Here is a 21,757-nt window from a genome sequence, read left to right as displayed (position 1 = left end):
ATCATTCACTCTCAAATGTGAGACTATTAGGTGCATTGTGAAATTAGCTATCGTCATAATTTTGTTGTTGATTTTGATAACTTAGAGGATTTTGTATGTATTTTTACTCAATCCAAAGTTGCATTCAATCACTCTTTTACAAGTCCACATAATAATTAGTTTAAAGTGGATTAATTTTGTTTCAACTCTTATAATATTCTGTACCTAAAAACTACACATTTACAAAACAGTGCCAATATAAAACTCTGATTTATATTATGCTATGAAGTACCATTGGTCAAGATAAACTAGCAATTGCACCTATGGGTGCAATGGGTACACCGAAGATATGTAGAAGGGGACCATTAAATGTGAATTTCAAATTATATTAGTGTTTGTAATGCTGAGAATTAGAACATAGGAATGATGAGTTGGTCAGAAATAAAATAAATATTGAGAAATGTAAAGTCTATATCTAACATTTACTTATATAAAGTGCAAATAAAATTGCTAAACTTTCCATGTTATGTTGCTTTAAATACAAAACCCTTTAATATTTGTCATATCACTTGGGCAAACAACATAAATGAGAATATAATAAAAATAGAAAAGAAATACATTGGGTTGTTTGTTGGAAATGTAAGAGGAGTAACTGAGAGGGGAGGGGTGAATCAATTACAAAAAAATAAATCATTGTCTTTTATAAATATCAATACAAACTTGTACTAATCATGCAAAATTGGATAGCTCGGTTAACAAAATAGTCTTTAAGATTTATTAAACAGTTTTTTCATTTAATAACTTAGTTGCAAAAACATAAAACATAAGTAAATAACATGAACACAGATGACACCAAGATTTAACGTGGAAACTCGATTTGGGAAAAACCATCTTACAACTAGTCATAATAATTTTCACACTTCTGAAGTGAGCCTTGTTTGGAGCCAACTCTGTTAAAGGTTACAAAACATATTGTTAAGTATGACCCTATTAGAGGATTTAGATCACCCTGTTAGGAGTGGTTTGGTTAGAGGTCTTCAAACACTTATCTTTTGAAATGTTACCTTCTTAGAGGATTTACAAGAATGACTCTTTAACTTTGTTAAGAGATTTATTTACTACTACAATGGTTAGAAAGCAACAACAATTTGACTTAATTTAAGATTCAACTACCTTTGTAGATTCAGATCTTTGTTCTGGCTTAACCTTTGGATCCTTCTTGATCAAATGTTTCTTTGTGATTTATCTTCCACACTTTCCTGCTCTGCCCTTTTGCCTTTGCTCACGTATCCATCCTTTTCATATATCATAAGTTTTCTTAAGTCAACTTGAATACCCTTTCAAAACATCAATAAACATCTAAATAGTCAACCTCAAATAATAAAATATTTTACAATTTCAATCTATTGTCACTCGGTCAACATTGGAACTGAACACTCGGTTGACACTATAACTTCTTTATTGCCCAACCACTCGGTCAATATTGATCTCCTTTGATGCTCAACCACTCGATCAAAATACTGCAAGCAGGTTCCCTTCCATTACTCGGTTACTATTGGAAAGTCTTCATAATCCAACTGCTCAGTTAATACTACAAACTTTGTATTGCTCGGTTAATACTAACATTTGTGTAAACATCAATGACAATATATAATTGAATGATTGTTTCCAACAAACTCCCTCTTTGGCATTGATGGCAACACAACATGTCAACATAATCTGATAAAAGTATGAGCAATTATATAATATCCTTGGTTTCATTCTAATTCCCATCCATACTAGCTCCCTCTGAGATTTTGCTAGGATTTGTCTCTATTGCTTTCCTGTCACTGCTCTTCTGTCATTAGTTGTACACTTCATCATCAAGACTTTCCCTCAATCTCATTAATACTGAACTTTTCATAATCTACCATGTCACTCTTCCATGTTGCCACTAAAATCTCCCTCTTTGACATCAATTGCCAAAGGATACATACATTTGAAATTGCAATGTACCTTTTGTACTGATTCATATGTAATATGCTCTGTATTATATTGCATCAACTTGATTGATCTTCAATGGAGCTTGGTTGATGCACACTATCTTTTGCCTTAGTGAGTATCAGATAGAGGAATAACCCCTAGTCTAACTCTTAGATACATGAATGCATCTTTGGGTAAAGCTTTGGTAAATATGTCTGCTATTTGCTCCCTGGTGTTTACATATTCCAATCTCACCTCTTTGTCTTGAGCCAATTCTCTTAAGAAATGATATTTGATTGCAATGTGTTTTGTCTTTGAGTGCATCACTAGATTTTTGGATATATTGATTGCACTTGTGTTATCACAATAGATATAACACTGGTTCCTTGATTTATTCCTTCAATCTTAACATCAACTGCTTGATCCACATTATGTTAGAACAATTAATTGCTGCAACAACATACTTTGCTTTTGTTGTGGATTGAGAAATACAATTTTGTTTTTTGCTTGTCCATTACACTAGCCTCTTTCCAAGAAAGAATGCTCCTCGACTAGTGCTTTTTATGTCATCAATGCTTCCTGCTCAATCTACATTGGTAAATACTCTTAACTCAAGATTTCCTCCTTTCTTGTACGATAACCCATAGTCTTCAGTTCCTTTGATATATCTCAAAATTCTTTTGACTGCCATCATGTGATTTTCTTTAGGATTAGCAAAAAATCTTGCAACTATGTTAACTGTCAATGCAATATCAGGTCTTGTGTGAACCACATACTCAAGTTTCCCAATCATTGATCTATAAATAGTTTGGTTTACCTCCTTTGAATCATCATTCATTGAGAGCTTATGTCCAGTAGAATAAGTGTTCGAACTGGTTTGGTATCTTCCATTCCAAATACTTTCAATGTTTCCCTGATGTATTTTGATTGAGTGATGAATATCCCATCCTTCATCTGATTAACTTGAAGAGCCACAAAAAAAATGATTTCTCCAAACATAGACATTTCAAATTCTTTCCTCATTTCTTTAGAGAATGATTTACACAAGTTATCATGTCATGTAAATCAGATATTATCTACAAATATTTTTGCAAGCAATATCTTGTCTTGTGGTCCTTGATATACAAATTTCTATTATCATTTGTCTTTTCAAAACCAATTTTTACTAGATATCCATGACGTGTTTCATACCATGCTCTTAGAGCTTGCTTTAATCCATTTAAGACTTTATGAAGTTTACATACTATGTTTCTTTGGCTTGTATCTATGAAACCTTCGGGCTAATCAATGTAGACTTCTTCCTTTAATACTCCATTCAAGAAAGTTGATTTGGCATCCATCCGATAGATTTTGAATCCCTTTTGTGTTGTATATGCTAGAAGTCTCCTGACTCCTTCAAGTCTTGCAACATGGGCAAATGTTTCCCCATAATCAATGCCTTCTTCTTGAGCATAACCTTTGCAGACAAGTCTTGCCTTGTTTCTTATCACTTCACCTTTTTCATTCATTTTATTTTTGAATATCCATTTTGTACCAATCATATTTTTATCCTTGGGTCTAGGAACAAGAGATCCGATTTTATTCTTTTCTATTTGCTCAATCTCTTTATTCATTGCTTCAATCCAACTTTCATCTTTTAAAGCATCTTTTACACATCTAGGTTCAACTTTAGTAAGTAAACATGTACCTTTTAATTTTTTCCTTGTCAATATGTCTTCCTCTAATTATTTGATTAGGTGCATGATGCCTTCTGACATATTTGGCAAGCCTTGGATCTTTCTTTCTTTCTTTCTTTCTTTGCTCAGAACTTGGTTCACTTGGTTCTCCAAGATCTTCATCCTTTTCCTCAGGCTCCTCTAGCTAATCTAGCTATAACTTGGGTTGCATTGCCTGGGGCTGCTATTCGGGTTGAACTATCTATGAGTTGGGTGCGTTTGTTTGTGACTCAAGTTGAACTGCCAGTGAATTGCTAGGTGCACTTGGTTGATGATTGGATTCAACTTTCTAAGTTAAGGTTTCAGGTTCCTCTTTGTAATATACAAACCTTTTGTAATCTTCGAGCTCTTTGTTGCTCTGTTCTTCACTTCTTTCTACAAACTCATCAATTTTTACATGTGCATTTTCTATGACTTTGTGAGTAGTAAGATTCAGACATTTGTATACCTCACTTTTATTGGAGTACCCTAGGAATATTCCTTCATCACTTTTTGTATCAAGCTTTCCTTTCCTTACATCTTTCAAGATATAACATTTGCTTGCAAATACTCTAAGATAACAAACATTGGGCTTATACCCATACCATAATTCATAAGGTGTTTTATTTGTACCTTCTTCTATTGAACTTGGTTAACTATATGAACTCTTGTGTTGATTGCTTCTCTCTAGCACTTTGGTGCAACATTCTTCTCTAACAATAATGTTCTTGCACTTTCCATATTGGATATGTTCCTTCTCTTTGCTATTCCATTATGCTATGGAGTTCTAGGTGTTGAAACCTATCTTTTGGTTCCTCTTTCATTACAGAACTCATTTAATTCATTTGAGATGAATTCTCCTCCTCCATCTGATCTCAAACATTTCAGACTCTTCCCTGTTTCTTTCTAAACTAACTTCTTCAGAGTTGTAGGACTTACTTTTGAAACTTCTTTTACTCGTTTTACCAATTTGACATTGTTTGCACTTTCCCACCTTAGGTTTCTTTAGTTAAGGTATGCCTCTTACTCTATTGTTCTTGCTTATGGAGATCAAGTTATCAAAGTTAACATGACACATTCTTTTATGCCATAGCAAATTTTCTTCAACTTGAGCTAACAAACAAGAACTTCATTGAGATCTAGGTAAAACAAATTACCTTTTGTCTGATTGCCAGTTCCAACTAATTTTTCTTTCCCATCCAATAGTTTGGCTTTGCCATTCATGAATTCAACTTTGTATCCTATATTGTTCAACTGCACTGCACTGAGAATATTATGTCATAATCATTCAACCCAATAGGCAATTTCACATTTAACTCCATCTGTTAATGCTATGATTCTTGTTCCTTTTACATAACATGGTTCATTGTTTCCAAATCCAACACTTCCACCATCATAGTGTTTAAAATGTTCAAAATTTGTTTTATCACCAATCATGTGATGAGAACAACCACTATCTATGATCCATGTATCATTTTTGCTAACATGAGAGATAGGTGCGATCTTATCATTTTCCGCATCATCAGATTCATCTTTAACAACAATATAAACTACTTCATCTTCTTCATCATCACTATCATAATTTTTTGCAATGTAATGTGATTTCTTACCTTTGTCTTTGTAGTCCTTATAGTTTTTCAAGTCTTTTTTGCCTTCAAACTTGTTGAATTTCTTTTCATCTTTATCTTCTTTGTTTGGACAAATTGCAACAATGTGACCAACTTCTTCACATGAGAAATAAATCAATGGAATCTTTCCTCTGAATTTTCCTTTTCCTCTTGCTGCCCTTTTTGCTATGAGAGCTTCAATGACTTCAAGATCCTCATCTGAATCATCTTCATCTTCATTTTCAATTTGTTTTCCTTTTGAGTTTCCTCCTTTACTAGGGATTAGTTTTGCTTTGAATGCAAATTCAAGATTGTTAGAAGAAGGAACATAATTATCAAAGTTATCCAACTCAAAAGGAGTCAATCTTCCCACAAGAGTATCTAGGGTTACATCATGTGTTGGATTACATCTCATCTCTTGAATAATTGAAACACTAATTGCATAAATAGGATGAAGAGTTCTTAGTACCTTGTTGATTACTATCTCATCATCAATTTTACTTCCTGCAACTTTGATTGCACTTACACAATATGATCATTTCACTGTATTGAGAAATGTGCTCACCTTCTTTCATTTTCAATCGGTCAAACTTTCCTCTTAAACTTTTTGCCTTAGCTCTTTGCACATTTTTGTCACCTCCAAAGACTTTCTTCAACTTTTCCCACATTTCAAATGTAGCAAGACAATCCTTGACTTCATCAAATTCAGAATAGTTCAAAGAGGATTCAATATCAATCATCATAATATTGTGATCCTTTGCTTCTTTTATTTTCTCCACAGTCATAAACTTAGGTGGTGGCACATATTTGTTCTCCAGGCAGAATACACCAATATGATTGATCCTTGATATATGAAGCTTCATCAACTCCTGCCATGCTGAAAAGTTTTCTCTGTTTAGCTTAGGAATCTCCCTTTTGTAAGACATCCTGATCTTTAGCTTAAGTCTTTAAAACCTTATCCTGCAAGCACCAACTTCTCTGATACCAATTTTTGTAAATGTAAGAGGAGTAACTGAGAGGGGAGGGGTGAATTAGTTACCACAAAAACAAATCATTGTCCCTTAGATGTCAATACAAACTTTTATTGATCATGTAAAATTGGATAGAATGGTTAACACTATAATAATATTGTCACTTAGTTAACAAAGCAATCTTTAAGATCTATTAAACTATTTTATCTTTAGTAACTTAGTTGCAAAAATATAAAGCATAAGTAAATGACATGAACACAGATGACACCAAGATTTAGCGTGGAAACCAAATTTGGAAAAACCCACCTTGTAACTAGTCACAATAATTTTCACTCTTCTGAAGTGAGTCCTGCTTGGAGCCAACCCTGTTAAAGGTTACAAAACATACTATTAAGTATGACCCTATTAGAGGATTTAGATCACCCTGTTAGGAGTGGCCTGGTTAAAGGTCTTCAAACACTTTGCTCTTGAAATGTTACCTTCTTGGAGGATTTACAAGAATGATTGTTAAGTCAAATCTGTTAAGAGATTTCTTTACTACTGCAATGGTTAGAAAGAAAAAACAATTTGACCTGATTTAAGGTGAAACTATCTTTGTAGATTCATATCTCTGTTCTGGCTTAACCTCTGGATCCTTCCTGATCAAATGTTTCTTTGCAACTTATCTTCCACACTTTCCTGCTCTACCTTTTGCTTTCATTCACATATCCATCCTTTCCATATATTGTTTTATCCTCACAAATTAACCTTTCTTATATATCATAAGCTAGGAAAATTCGGCTTAAATACCCTTTCAAAACATCAATAAACATCCAAATAGTCGACCTCAAATAATAAAATATTTTACAATTTCAATCTATTGTCACTCGGTTGACACTATGACTTCTTCATTGCTCGACCACTCTATCAATACTAATCTCCTTTAATTCCCAACCACTCAGTCAATACTGCAAGCGTGTTTCCTTCCATTACTTGGTTACTACTGGAAAGTCTTCATAAACCGTTTACTCGATTAATACTACAAACTCTGTATTGCTTGGTTAATATTGACATTTGTGTAAACATCAATGAAAATATACAATTGAATAATTGTTTCCAACATTGTTGTCATCTGAGCTCCTTAAGTATTGATTTGTAATGCCACTATAAGCAGAGGAATATGTAAATTAAAATCACATATGGAGTATTAAAGAGGATATATCCAATTTGCAATATCTTGGTAATATAAAGTGGTCCAATTTCTTTAAATTGAACTTCTATCAGTACATTAAACTCACAATGACAATCCACATTTGAGTGTTGACAATAGCCTGGCATAAGTGTGTTCCAAAATATAACATAAGATAGTAAAGGCCAATGCAAAAGGTTCAGAGCTCGCATTTACGACAACACCAACATCAATCCTGCATTTCCAGCTTCACTCAAGGTCATCTATCCAAGTACATGTGACATTGGAGATTTCAATCTTTCTCATTTGGATATTCAAACTCTATTTATTTTTCATAATAACTATCATGAAAATCTGATAAGTAAGACAAGGCTTTTTCACTTTGAGCAAGAGGTATTTAATGGAGTTAATGTTGATTCTTAGGGCATGGCCTATTCTATTCTACCAATCTAACACAATTCTTTGTAGATTTTGAAAATGGGAAAAATCATTCCTCTCACTGGCAAAATGGGAAAAATTGAAAGAATTGTAGAACACTGAACTAAATCTAGTTAATATGTAACCAAGTTATTTTATCCTTCGTTACGATCATTGAAATTAGGTCATGCCTTCATTTAGTATACATTTGGCTGATCAGCTTACTAATTTTTCTATAGGGATAGATAACCCCTAGTTTATCCTTATGTTCTATTGGATAAATAAATAGACCTCATTTATCCCCCTTTTCTTAAATTTTGCATAATTGATTAAACTAGGATTAATTACATTGATTCCTTCCAACATGTCACAATTATGACATTTTAATTCATTCTTTATTTTCCTCCCTTTTGGCCTTCAATTTTATAAATTGAGCCTCTTGGGCCTCGTTTGAGACTAACCACTCTTTGAAGAACCACATTCCTAGTGCTCTCATGCTATCATTTTGCTTTCAAATTCATAGTGTATTTTGTCAAGAGAATAACGTTTATCTCATCCCAATGGAGAAGGAGATCATTGGAGCATCATTTGAAGGAGGTATTTTGAGTGTGTATGCTTTTGTTTATTAACCTTTGTTTCAATGGCTTCAATAGTAGAATATGATAGTTTGCATGTGTTTTTAAGTTTTTTGATTGACCGACAAATATGCAACATGTTGAACTGGACACCAACAACAATTGGGGCATACTGTCAGGTTTTAATAGGTGCAATCCTTCAACGGGGCCATCCCTCATTTGGGACTAACCACTCTTTGAAGAACCACATTCCTAGTGCTCTCATGCTATCATTTTGCTTTCAAATTCATAGTGTATTTTGTCAAGAGAATAACGTTTATCTCATCCCAATGGAGAAGGAGAGCATTGGAGCATCATTTGAAGGAGGTGTTTTGAGTGTGTATGCTTTTGTTTATTAACCTTTGTTTCAATGGCTTCAATAGTAGACTAGGATAGTTTGCATGTGTTTTTAAGTTTTGTGATTGACCGACAAATATGCAACATGTTGAACTAGACGCCAACAACAATTGGGGCATACTGTCAAGTTTTAATAGGTGCAATTCTTCAACGGGGCCATAAAATATAAGATATGCACTATGCAGTAGAAGATCAATGAAACAAATCATAAGCCCATCTCAATTAAGTTCTCTAGTGACTGGTCAACAAATAATTAATATATTGAAATGGTTTCCAAGTAATACATTGATTTTGTAATATGACTTTCTAATTTGGACAATTATCTATACTAGGCCTAAAATGACAGAAAATCACTGGTTTCTTGGGAATTTGATTTAAGAATGTGGTGGTTCTTGACTCTTCCAATTTTGGAACTATTAACAATGTCAGGATAGCTCTTTTCTTCCATTTCTTTAATGTGTTACTATCTGGAATATAATTCCTACCAAGCATACAATATATTAACTTTAGAGCAATACTAAGATTGCCATCTTTGTAGAAAAATATATGATATGACAAGTATAATCATTAGGTATGTGCCCTTTGCTAGTGAACTCATTAAAAAGATCAATAGATACTTCTATTCATCCATCTGTAGGCATTACATGATGTAGATAATGAGATAGAGATACAGATAGGGAGTGATAGAGAGATATAGATGGTGAGATAAGGATATAAATATGGATTGATAGAGAGATATGGATGATGAGATAAATCAATGGAGAGATGGATATATAAGGAAAGGGGAGTGGTAGAGAGAGATATAGCTAAAGAGATACATAGAGAAGCAAACAAAGAGAAGTAGAGATTAGAAATTAAAGGTAAAATTAGAAAATGAGAGTGATGAAGAGACACCATAAGATAGATATGTGGATGGGGAGAGAGGGAGATAGATATGGAAAGGGGGGAGAAGGAAAAGAGATATAGGTGGATGAAGAGATAGAGGAGATGGGTATATGGAGAGGAATAGATAGAATAGGAAGAAAGCAATAAGAAAGATGAAGATACAAGTAGAGAGAGAAGAATAGGAAGGGGAGAGGGAGAGAACAAGAATAAAGAGAGAAAGGGGAATACATGTAGAGAGAGAAGAATAGGAGGAAGAGGGGGAGGTATATAAATATATACAAAAATAGAGAGGGGAGGGGGATGCTATATGAAGAGAGATAGGGAGTTAGGGAGATATAGGTAAAGAGGTGGATAGGGAGAGGTGTGAGAGGGAGGGAGAGCACACAAAAATAGAGAGATAGAGTATGAGAGAGATGGAGTGAACATGAAAGAGAGGTAGAATATATAATAGGATATAACTGGGGGGGTAAGGAAACAAAGTGGCAAGAGTGGGACACAAAGATAATAGAGAAATTAATAAAATAAAATTTGAAACATGATAATTGGTGGTTCTCTACATGATTTAGTTACAATCGAACATCATATTTATTTTTTCGTATTATATGTAATATGTCAAATGTTTAATTTTTGTGTTCTATTTATAAAATTAATATATTAAATATATTTGTTATTATAGATTATCTTTTATATAATATAAATTATTAAATAATTCCACTTTCATCACAAGAAAAATATACGTTTAATCAATTTTTAAAAAGTAGGCAAGCTAATTATAAAGATGAGAAAGATAAATTGACTTAGGCCTCAAAAGATGAAAATTATAAAGTCAAACTAGGGTATGAAAAGATAATAAATTTTCAATAATGGGATAAGATTCACACCCCTCTAAATCTATGGTGGGATGTGGCATGTCTTTTGAAAGCTAGTATCTTCCTTTGAGCTGCTCTCAAAAGAGAATTCTAACAATAGATAGGTTTACAAAGATGGGTTTTGAAGGACTATTTAGATGCCCACTTTGTGAAAAAGAATCTAAAACATTTGAACACTTGAACACTTTCTTTATGACTGTCCTTGTGCTAAGAATCACTAATATTTGTTATGTAAGAAATTAAATTGGCAAACCAAATTCCCTAATAAGATTTTTTTTATTTAAAAAGTTGATTGAAACATGGTTGTTCTAAGGTTTATAGTAATTTATGGAAAATATCCCCTTCCATACTCCTATGGGAATTATGGAAGAAAGGAATAGAAGAATTTCCTGTAAGAAAAGATGGATCTAACATCTATTTTAATAAATTGGAGGCTTGTATATTATTGAGGTAGCTAACAGTAATCTCAATAACTCATATAAGGAAGAAGGTTCCTTTTTAGACTGGGGTGTAGAGATGCATAAAAATTGGTTTAAACTAATTAATCCACCAATGGTATACTCAAAATCCAACAAGATCGTTAAGAAAGAATGTAAATGAGAATTTTCTCTTGTAGGGTGGTCAAAGTTAAATTTTGATGGGGCTCTAGAGGTAATCTTGGACCAGTAGGCTTAGGATATATTATTTGTTCAGATAACGGTTCATACCTTACTAAATGTGTCAGACCTTTAGGAGTAATCTCTAATAACTTAGTCAAATTAGAGGCCCTGATAGAAGGTTTAACTCTAAGTAGAGAGATAGGTATTATTAAATTAGTTGTTGAAGGAGGCTTGCAAATTATCCTAAATGTGTTAAGAAAAAGAGAGACCAAATTGGATCCTTAATTCTAAACTTGAATATTCCCTAGCTATCATTGATCAATTCAAAGAAATAGTCATAAAACATACTTATAGGGAAGGTAATAGAGAAGCAAATAATCTCGCTAACAAAGGAGCAGATGGAGAAGAGATTCTAATGAGACAAACTCTATGATAAGTACAAGCTAGACACTTGTTCCTGAAGTGCAATAGGTGTAGAACTTTTATTGTCAAAATAAACATGTTAATTTTAGCTGATATCATGAAAGTTTAATATTAATAAGAGACATGTTTTTGGTTATTCAAAACTTTTCCTTATATACTATTTGACCTTAAAGTTAAAGCTATAGGAGATAAGTTTCATTTTTTAAAAATGAAGCATACTTATTTTTGTTCTAACAACTTGATCATGGCCAAGTTTAATTTTCAGGTTATATTCACAAAGAAGTATATAAAGCAAAGTTATAAATTTGGAAATAAAAAACTAGCACTAAAACTAGTTAAATTTCTCTGAGATATTTATGCAAGGGCTACACCAATGATACCTATCCATCTCTGATCTTTGGTGCCCAACTGAGATGGTTTTTAAAATCTAAATAGAATATTGGGCCTCATGACCTTTTACCTATAAAAAATAAAAAAATATAATATAATTTAAAATTTTGATCTAATTTTTAATAATAAATATAATAGTAAATATAGTAGACGTTTACGATTATGTTGTTTATTATTAAATATATAAATTTTATTAGAGAAATATATTCAATTAATATTTTTTCTTATATATCTTATAATGATAATAATCTTTTATTTTGAAGGCTAAGAAGCTCTGAAACTTCTAATTAACAATAGTTATTATTTTCAATACTTTAACATCTAATATTATTTAATATTTTCATCTAAATTTTTGGATTGTGGGGGCATTTTGTTGAGGTTTTAAAGTTTTTTCTATTTAGAAATTTGAAAGAAAAAATATTGGACGAATAAAAGATAACCTAGAGATTTTATAGGCCTCTAAGATTTCAAAGCATGGTACTCTCTTCAACAGTTCACATGTCATGGTTATTCACATTCTCCATACTAATGGAGACATAGAGAATTGGCTAAATTGGTGCCTTTTTCATTTTTTGATCTCATCTTGTTTCCAAATTTCAAAAATGATGTGGTGCATAGATTGAAAGTGACTGGTAATTTGATCTCATCTTGTTTCCAAATTTCAAAAATGATGTGGTGCATAGATTGAAAGTGACTGATAATTCTACTCGTAATTACACAACCACACTTTGTTGTCCAACTGACAAAATATGGCAGTTTTTCTCATTGTGCGGTGTTAATGTATCTTATGCTTATCTCTTATTATTAGACATTTGAAAACAAATTATTATCCATTAAATGATTATGAACCAAGATTTATTTTTAGGGTTTTTATTAGGTAGTGGAGACTGAAAAACATTCTATTCATCCATTCTCCTCCTTATAAGCTGCCAATACTCACCTATGAATTATCCATGGCCCATCAATGCATATCAATGAATGAAATACAATAAAGACAAACATAATTCAATGAATGCAAAACCAAAAATATCTACAATCAAGATGGATGCAATCATCTTACATCGCCTCGTAGACAGTCTCCACAATGGATATTCATACCTAGCCAATGTATTTGAAATAAATGTGTTGACAATTAGTGTAAATACTTGTTGACTACCAGAAAATATTAAAATTGAATATGCTAAAACACTTAGGGTTTGATTGGTTACAAGAATTGTTGAATGTGAAATTCATCTATGCTAGAGTAAGCTCTCTTCTAGTATTCGTGCATTCTTAAAATAACTTCTAGAATATCATTTGGACATGTTTAGTTGACCTAGAAGAGGATTCGGAAGATGCATATTCTCTGTTTGGTTGCAACAATTGAAATAAATTTATTGTTTATTTTAATATTTTTTTGTTAAGTTTGGTAGTATTTTAATAAATAAGATTTTATTTATAAAAATTGGCTTTATTATTATTATTTTAAAAGCCAAATTATTTTAAGTAGTTTGTATTTTATTTTTTAAATCAACTTTATTAGTGAAAGTATACTACAACCTTTGAAATTCAAAGAACATATTATATTGTAAATTATAATTTTAATTATAAATTAAATCAATTTATTTTAAAATCATCTTCAATATTTTTTTATATCTACTTAAATTCTAAGTGATATTTTTAAATATTTATGTTTACTATTTAAAAAAATGAAAAGTTAATATTTTAATTATAAATATTTGATAACATTTTCTAAAAATTTAAACATTGAATATAAGTATAAATTAGAGTATAAGATCAAAACTAAAATCATTTTATTTTTAAATATATCAAAGAAAATAAAAAATACAAATAAGTCAAGGTCATGAATATGATATTTTAATGATCTTTCAACATAGTTTTAATTATAAGACTAAATAGAAGATTTATTTGTAAAGATAATTTTATGAAAGTTTATAAAAGATATCAAATCTTATATAAATCTTTTTTGTCATTTAAAAAAAAATTACATATTAAACTTTAGATAATGTTGATCTAGTTTATATCTTATGATGAATGGAGGAAATAGTTCAAAAATGCATTTGAGTGATAAAATGCAATCGAGCAACAAAGTTATGAACCCGAAAACCCATCAAATTGGGTTTATTAAAAATTGGAATAAGAATAAGCTATTCTTATTCCACCATTTTCAAAGAATACCGCTATGCTCATTTTGGGATCAAATTAGGATATACGAATTCTAATTCTAATTTTTTATTTTTGCAAACAAACATCAAATTGGTGAATGTGGGTATTTATATCTTCCTATTCCCGTCCAATTCCTACAACCAAATGGGGCCTTACTCAAAACAGAGGAATAATATTATCAATAAAGAGAACAAAATTCGATGGCTAGACATGGTACAATCATCTTGTGCGCTCTTGCATAAACATGGACCATTGATTTAACATTTTAGCACTTGCATTTCAAATGTGAAACGCCTTTGCTGTAATTATTGGTCACTAGTGGTATATCTCCAAGGATAAACTTAAGGGCCAGTTTGGTTGCTAGGATAGGAATAAGAAATTAGGAATATGTTTTCTATTTTTCGTTTGGTGCGCCAATTGGAACAGGGAATATGAATATATATTCTCATTTTGCCTCTAAAATGAGCTTATGTCCATTCCAAAAAATAGTTTTTATTGGAATAGCCATTCATATTCTCAATATCCATTCTTGTTCCTGCAACCAAGTGGGCTCTAAGATTTTATAAATATTACAATTATGCTAGTATATTTTCATTATCGTAAACCAATCAAACAAGCATGCATCTCGTATCATTGTGAACTTTTTTGGTTCACTGCTATAGAAAAACGTACATTTCTTCAAAGAGTTTATTATAATAACATTTTGGTTTCAATTTTAGCAAAAAAAAATTGAGTTTCAACAGTGAGAAGATTCAACTTTTCTAAGTTTTATCAAGTTAAAATGACTCTTTGCCCAATGGATTTGCAAAGGGTCGCTAGTTTAATATGTTTAGTAGACAAACATTCCTAAGATATTGCAAAATGTTACTTAATTTTTAGTACAACTCAAGTTAGGTAGAGCTATAGATGTGTTTCAAGTTTACCAAATCATACACATTTTGATCAAATATGTTATGATTTCTAGGTTATTTAAGTGAAAACACAAGAAATTAATTTGACATTCAAAGAAAATGTATTTTTATTATTTTATATGATCAAATGTACTTCCCACAAAAGTTGTAAAAATGACTAATTTAACATGCTTTATGAAATATAAATTTACATTTATAAAGATAACATAGAAGAATAAGAGGGGACTCGTCATTGTCTAATGAATGACCCATCCGAACTTGAAGTCTTTAGTCTTCAACTCTTCATTTAATACTTGTTTGCCATGTTCACATCACTTGCAGGGAGAAATAAGATTGTGTTAAGAGCACATGGGTCCTCATTTTGACATATGCAAGATGTATATTAACCTTTCATAATGTATCAAGACAGATTGAAAAAGGAAACAAAAAAAATTAGAACTTCATCGTTTTATGTTAATGAGTTTGTTTAATGTGAAGGTTATGGTATCACCATTCACCATTGTAAGATCTTAGGTTTATACCATAATAAGTAGCATGTGGGTCAAATTGGGCTCCTATAAGGGTTGAGCCCATGATGTTCTCATTAGTACATTGATCTTGCATGAAACATGTTATTATAGTCTCATCAAGAAAATATATATCATTCATGACATCAAATTATCATGATTCACTATTACAATCAACACATTTTATTGATGAGTCTATTAAGCATGGATGATGCTATCATCTTGTCAACATAAAAAAGAATCCAAAAGGCTAAAAGAGGAGTCAAGTAGACAATGTTTCCAAAGAATGGTTAAGGAGCATTAGTCAAAAGGCTTTTATTAAGTCAAAGACACGTTTAAAAAGGGGTGAGGTCGTATTCCATTATCATATGAAAGATAATTTCCAAGTTGAAATGAAGGATATGCTAGGCAATGCCAAATCCTTTCACCATGGAATGCTTTATAAATGTTGCTAAAGAAAGACAAAAGATGGTGTTATAATAACCATGATATAAAGGATCATTGATTCAATTGTCTTTGAGAAAAAATATCTACTATTATAATGATTATTTTTAATGGAGCATAAAATTCATAATCTTCTTGCAATAACATGCATGCATAATTATATATTTTTTTAAAGATATTACACATGACAACAATGATTAAATTGTCAAGGTACCTCTCAAAAAAAAGGAAACTTGGTACATGGTGAAGAATTTCTGTGCAATGATATTGCAAAGGCAATAAGTTTCTCTCACGAGGCTGAAATGAATATTGATTCGTTGACATAAGATATTACCAGTTGTAGAGGATGTAATATGGATAACAAATATGAAGATGCATTTTTATAGTATACAAATGATCACAACAAGTGGAGTAGATTGTAATAAACAAGTCACCTTGGATATAACTTTACATTTCTCATAAAATAATGATTCCTATCCATGAACAAATGCATTTAAAAGAGAGACATACCTCTATAATAGAAGTTGCTAGAAGTAATTAATGAAGTACATTCATGATAATTTAAAGAATTGGCATTGACCTTGTTGGTGTTTCTTAGGGAAAGTTGTGATAACATGGATGATATTGAAGGTACAATAGAGATCACCAAGGAAGTGATTCAAAATGCATGATAACTTATTATTTAACATAGAATCATGTCAATTATACGAATAGAGGTGATAAAACATGAACAATAAATACAGCCAAAAGTGCCACGGTTTAATGATAGTGACTTCATCTAATGGATAAATCTTAATAGTATATCACAACAAGGTGATGTGATGTATAGAAAATGAGTAAAATGACAACATTACATGTATTAAAGAAAGAAGGTGAAGATAATGAAATATGTAATAGAGCAGTGATAAAGTCTATTTGGTAAAAAATTAATATGGTGCCCAATGAATAAATTAGTGAAGAATAATAAAAGACTACAATGCATGTTTTCTCATCATAGAGAGTAAAAGGAGATATAAGAGGGTCAAACCTATCATAAAAATATATTACACTATCATCATGATGACAAATAATGCTATTGATCAGAGCTAATGAGAAAATATTATTTTGTATCTCAACAATATCTAAGAACATAATCAAGAGGACATGAAAATACTTATTACCGTGGTGACAAATAGTTCATGAAATATAGTCCAAACAATGAAAGAAAAGTCTTATGACAGTCATGGCTTATGAAGAATAGTATGTTGGCAAGAGATTCTAGCAGGACATGATATGTTGTCATTAATGGCAACTACTATTCTATTCCATGATCATTTTGGTGAGAAGATAATTTACCAAAGGATTTACATTTAGAAATATTTTAGTTTAGTAGAAGTTTTATGCAGACAAATACATATTAGTTCAGTGTGACCATAATTAGAGGAGTTAGGGCTTGCAGTAGAAAAGCATTGTAGCAAACATAGTATGTTGTCTAATTTGACCATCACAAGGTCCAAGGAGATTTCATTTTGGAGATGTTCACTTATGAGTATTGGGTTGGCAATTTTTGTTATGAATAGATAAAAATTGGTAATGATTATTAGCATGATAATTTTTGTGAAGGATTAGTTTTAGATAGCACTATAGTTTGGATTGAGCTAGCAAAAGAGTCAGTTACTGTGAATAAACATCATTGTTTTGATGGATATTCTACATGTTACACTTTATGGAGCCAACACAGCTTGTACTTTTAATTAAGTGATATAGACCAGAGATGAGACCTAATGCTAATGGTGGAAACCTTGCATGTCACAAATACAATAATCTTGGACACATTATGAGGAATTACAAGTTGAGGACCAATCCAAAAAATCATAGGTATGTAAATTAATCTCATTTGTTTCAGATGCAATACTTAGGGGCATATTGCAAGAATTGCAGATATAGAGATAATGAAACAAGAATTAATGGTTTGGTTAAATTAAATAATGTTTATTAATGATAATAAGAGATAAAATTAATGGATTCATGTTAAAGGATAAAATGAAGAAAACATTGGTTAGAAAAGAACAAATTGATTCTATTGGATATATCACACCAATATCTGGTGTGAATTCTTTATTGGTAGCCTAATTAGGTCAAAGACATATTGAAGAGAAATTAGCAAACAAATTATAAGACCCATGGAAATGGCATCATCTCTTGATGTGATTAGAGGATAGTTGTAGAATGTTCCTAAATTTCTACATCATGGATCAAAGATTGAGATATGGATGTATAGATGATAGTGGGATATTTATCTCTAAACTAGTTTTTATCATCCTAATGAAGGTTAGGTTATAAATAGTATTTATTAATCAATTTGATGAATAAACGAAGGATTTTGAGTCTTGCTGCACACATTGCGACTTGAAAAGCTTGGAGAGAGTAACGTTAAGGTAATTTGGCGATTGAATCAAGTAGTTAACAAATCAACAAGCAAACCCTAGTGGTATTGACAAGAAAACCCTAGTGGTATTGATAAGGATTTGTAGCAAATCACCTTTATCTTTCACCACAACAATGGATACACCATAGATTGTTATTGTTATGGAGAAGCCAATGCACAGTTCAAGCTTCACTTTTGTAAATCTATGGACAATGACCTAGAAGGTGCATTTGGTCATATACTACATGTAGTTATGAACATCGAACACATTCGAGCATACATTCATTAAAAATTGGAAGAAATTGTCATTTTAGATATTGTTACAAGCAATATATCCATGTGTGTAAATAGTAATTTGAAGGATTAATTCACGAAATTGAAAGACATCAATTTACTTTAGTACATCAACTTTTCAGAATTCAAAGAGTTGAAGTGGATAAGAATCTTCTTGATTAGGTTACATGATTGTGCTATCAATGAAAGCTCAAATCCAAAATCATCAAAGAAGAAGATTATGGAAGAGCTTAAAAAGTATTAAAATGATGGAAGAGGGATGAATATGAATGATATCATTTAGTCGAATGCCAAACTCACTTAAATAATTCTATGGTACAAGTTATATCATAGTAGATGAACAAAGTCTATTACGGTTATCATTATACATATAGGATATCAAATGTTGAAAGAGCACACTATGTTTGATATTTGTGAGATATTGCACACAATTTTTTTGGAGAATTTAGATAAGAAAAAGAATGACATATGTAAAGTTTTCAAGTATAGTTCATTGATTGTGCATATGTTCATATATATGATAAACTTTGTTCCTAAAGTTACTAGGAATAAGGATTTACTGACTCGTCAACAAATCAAATTATTTTACCAATCACATGACAAGGATTGAGTAGATATACTTTTATCTAGGGAGCTCAAAATGTTTCAAAAAAAAAATTGTTGAGGAAAAGATATACACTATTTGATTTATGGTTGACATCGATCAATGGTGTATAAAGGTAGTGGAACTCAAAGAAACGTGAATACAAACATAGGACTATGAAGTTATTTCAAACACTTAAGCTAGATATGTTGAATAGTCCAATAAATTTGAAAGTATAAAGGTTTTGAACTTGTGAAGAAAAATATTTTTAGGAAAAGACAAATTTGTCAGAGAAGGAAAGGATCAGAAAGATGGTTGATAATGCAGCAAAGAAAATAGGGATAAGCATGGACCAAACAAAAATAGATTCATAAGGAGAGAGAAAAGGCATAATCAACACTAATTATTCTTAGTGAGGAGCTACCAACTCCACCACCTATCTCAATCCTTGGGATAAGGAGTTTTGCAAGGGCTATGTCTTCACCTGTGAAGAAGTCTCATACACCATCTAAAACCATTGAAGTTAAAGGTAAAAAATCCAAACTAGAACTTGGAAAGAGAAGGACCAAGAAAAAGAGTGAACGATAAAAGGGAAAGAAGGGTAAATATGAAGATTCCTCTACAAAATTTGATCAGTCCAAGAAGAAGTAAGGAGTGAGTGACCTACTATAACTAAAATTGTCACTTGTAAGGACATTTACCATGTAGATAAGATACTTTAGAAGGTAGTGAAGCATGGAATCCTAGTTCAATTGAAGAAACATCACTATTTGTTTCATAATATGTTAGCCTTAGATTAAATATTTTCTATTGTTCCTTGCATGGTGAACATTACAACTTGCTCTGTAAACACTATACTTAGTTAAAACTAGACTTAATTACTTATTCATTAGGTGCTCAAGGATAATTGTAGTAGCTCGGTTATAATTGTGTTCCTTCATTCACCGACCAAATTGTCTTGCTTATGCATGATTCTATAACTTCATGTAAAACAATCAAACCAACATTATACTATCGTATTCCAACTCATTCATTACCCTTTGAATAGTGTATTCTTATCAACACTTAAATCATCATACTTTCTTCAAATCCTCTCCATCAGTCAAATGATATGACACTCTACTATATTAGCACAATGTCTAACCAATTAAGGTATTGACATCAATGACAACATAACAACTAATATGACTCTTTCACATACATTAGTGACATTATTAGCTGGGGCTAACATATATGTGTATGCCAAGTATATAGGATTTTGGTAGATATTTTTGGATTTATCCCTTCCTTTTCCATTGATGTCAAAGTTAAAGAGAATAGGTAAAAAATGAAAAAACATTCTAAGAGGGATAATAGTGTGGAGAACTTAGCATATTTTGGATGGATGCTTAGCCATTTTTTCACTAAGTATTGTCATCAATGCCAAAGGGGGAGATTTTTGGCGAGAGTGTCTAGTAGGGTGTAGTATGTTTTTGAATAAAGCAACAACAAAATAAGGGGGATGAAATTTTTACAAATGCAAGGCCTATCAATAGAAAAAAAAGGCCATCAACAACACATAGATAACACAATGTTGGCATTAGGGGTGCTAACAAAAAATACAACTAAAAGAACAAGGGCATGGTATGTTGTCATTGATGGAAACTACAATTTTATTTCATGTCCATTTTTTGAGAAGATGATTTACTAGAGGACTTACACTTACAAATATTTCAATTTACATAGTATTGTGTCTAATCCAATCATTGTGAGGTTTGAGGAGATTGCATTTTGGAGATATTCACTTATGAGTACCAGGTTGATAGTTTTTGTTAAGAATAAGGAAAGTTATGCAATGATTATTGATATGATGATTTGTGTGAAGGATTAGTTTTGTTAAGTAGTATATTTTGGATTGAGATAACACAAGATTCTTTTACTCTTGATGAATAATATTTTTGTTCTAGAGATTCTACATGTTACAGTTTACAAAGTTGACAAAACTTATGTTTTAGGGTAAGTGATCTCATATAAGATTAGGTATCAATTGCGATGGAAAGGTGGAAGTATGGTTGTCTATTATGATGTGTGCATGCGAGTTGTATAATCAGAGATTGTGTATGATCCATAAATTGTATCTAAGCTTCATCATAAATTTCCAAGCATAGTAGATGCTACTAGTCAATTTGGTAAAGGATAATAAGTCCATTTTTTTATTGTATTTTGATCAATGAACCCAACTAGGGGTCAGATCATTTTGTATATGAGTAGTGAGCTCTAGGCATGTGCCTAAATGCAAGTGCATTCCCAAAAATTTATTTTATACTTATCCCTTTAATAGGGAACTAATTACTATAGTAGTGAGATCTTTGTGGGTACCATCCCTGCTGGGGTTTTTCACTTAACCAAGTTTTACTTGAAAATAGATCATGGTGTTATAAGTTTTTTTTATTGCTTGTGTTATGCTTAACTTTACTTTTCATATATTTTGTATGATACTTGAGCAATTAGTTTGATGTTACTAAAAGTGGT

The sequence above is a fragment of the Cupressus sempervirens genome, chromosome 9 (assembly GCF_028749045.1).
Source record: "Cupressus sempervirens isolate cs-2001-9-10 chromosome 9, ASM2874904v1, whole genome shotgun sequence".
Lineage (NCBI taxonomy): Eukaryota > Viridiplantae > Streptophyta > Pinopsida > Cupressales > Cupressaceae > Cupressus > Cupressus sempervirens.
This window is presented reverse-complemented; position numbering follows the sequence as displayed.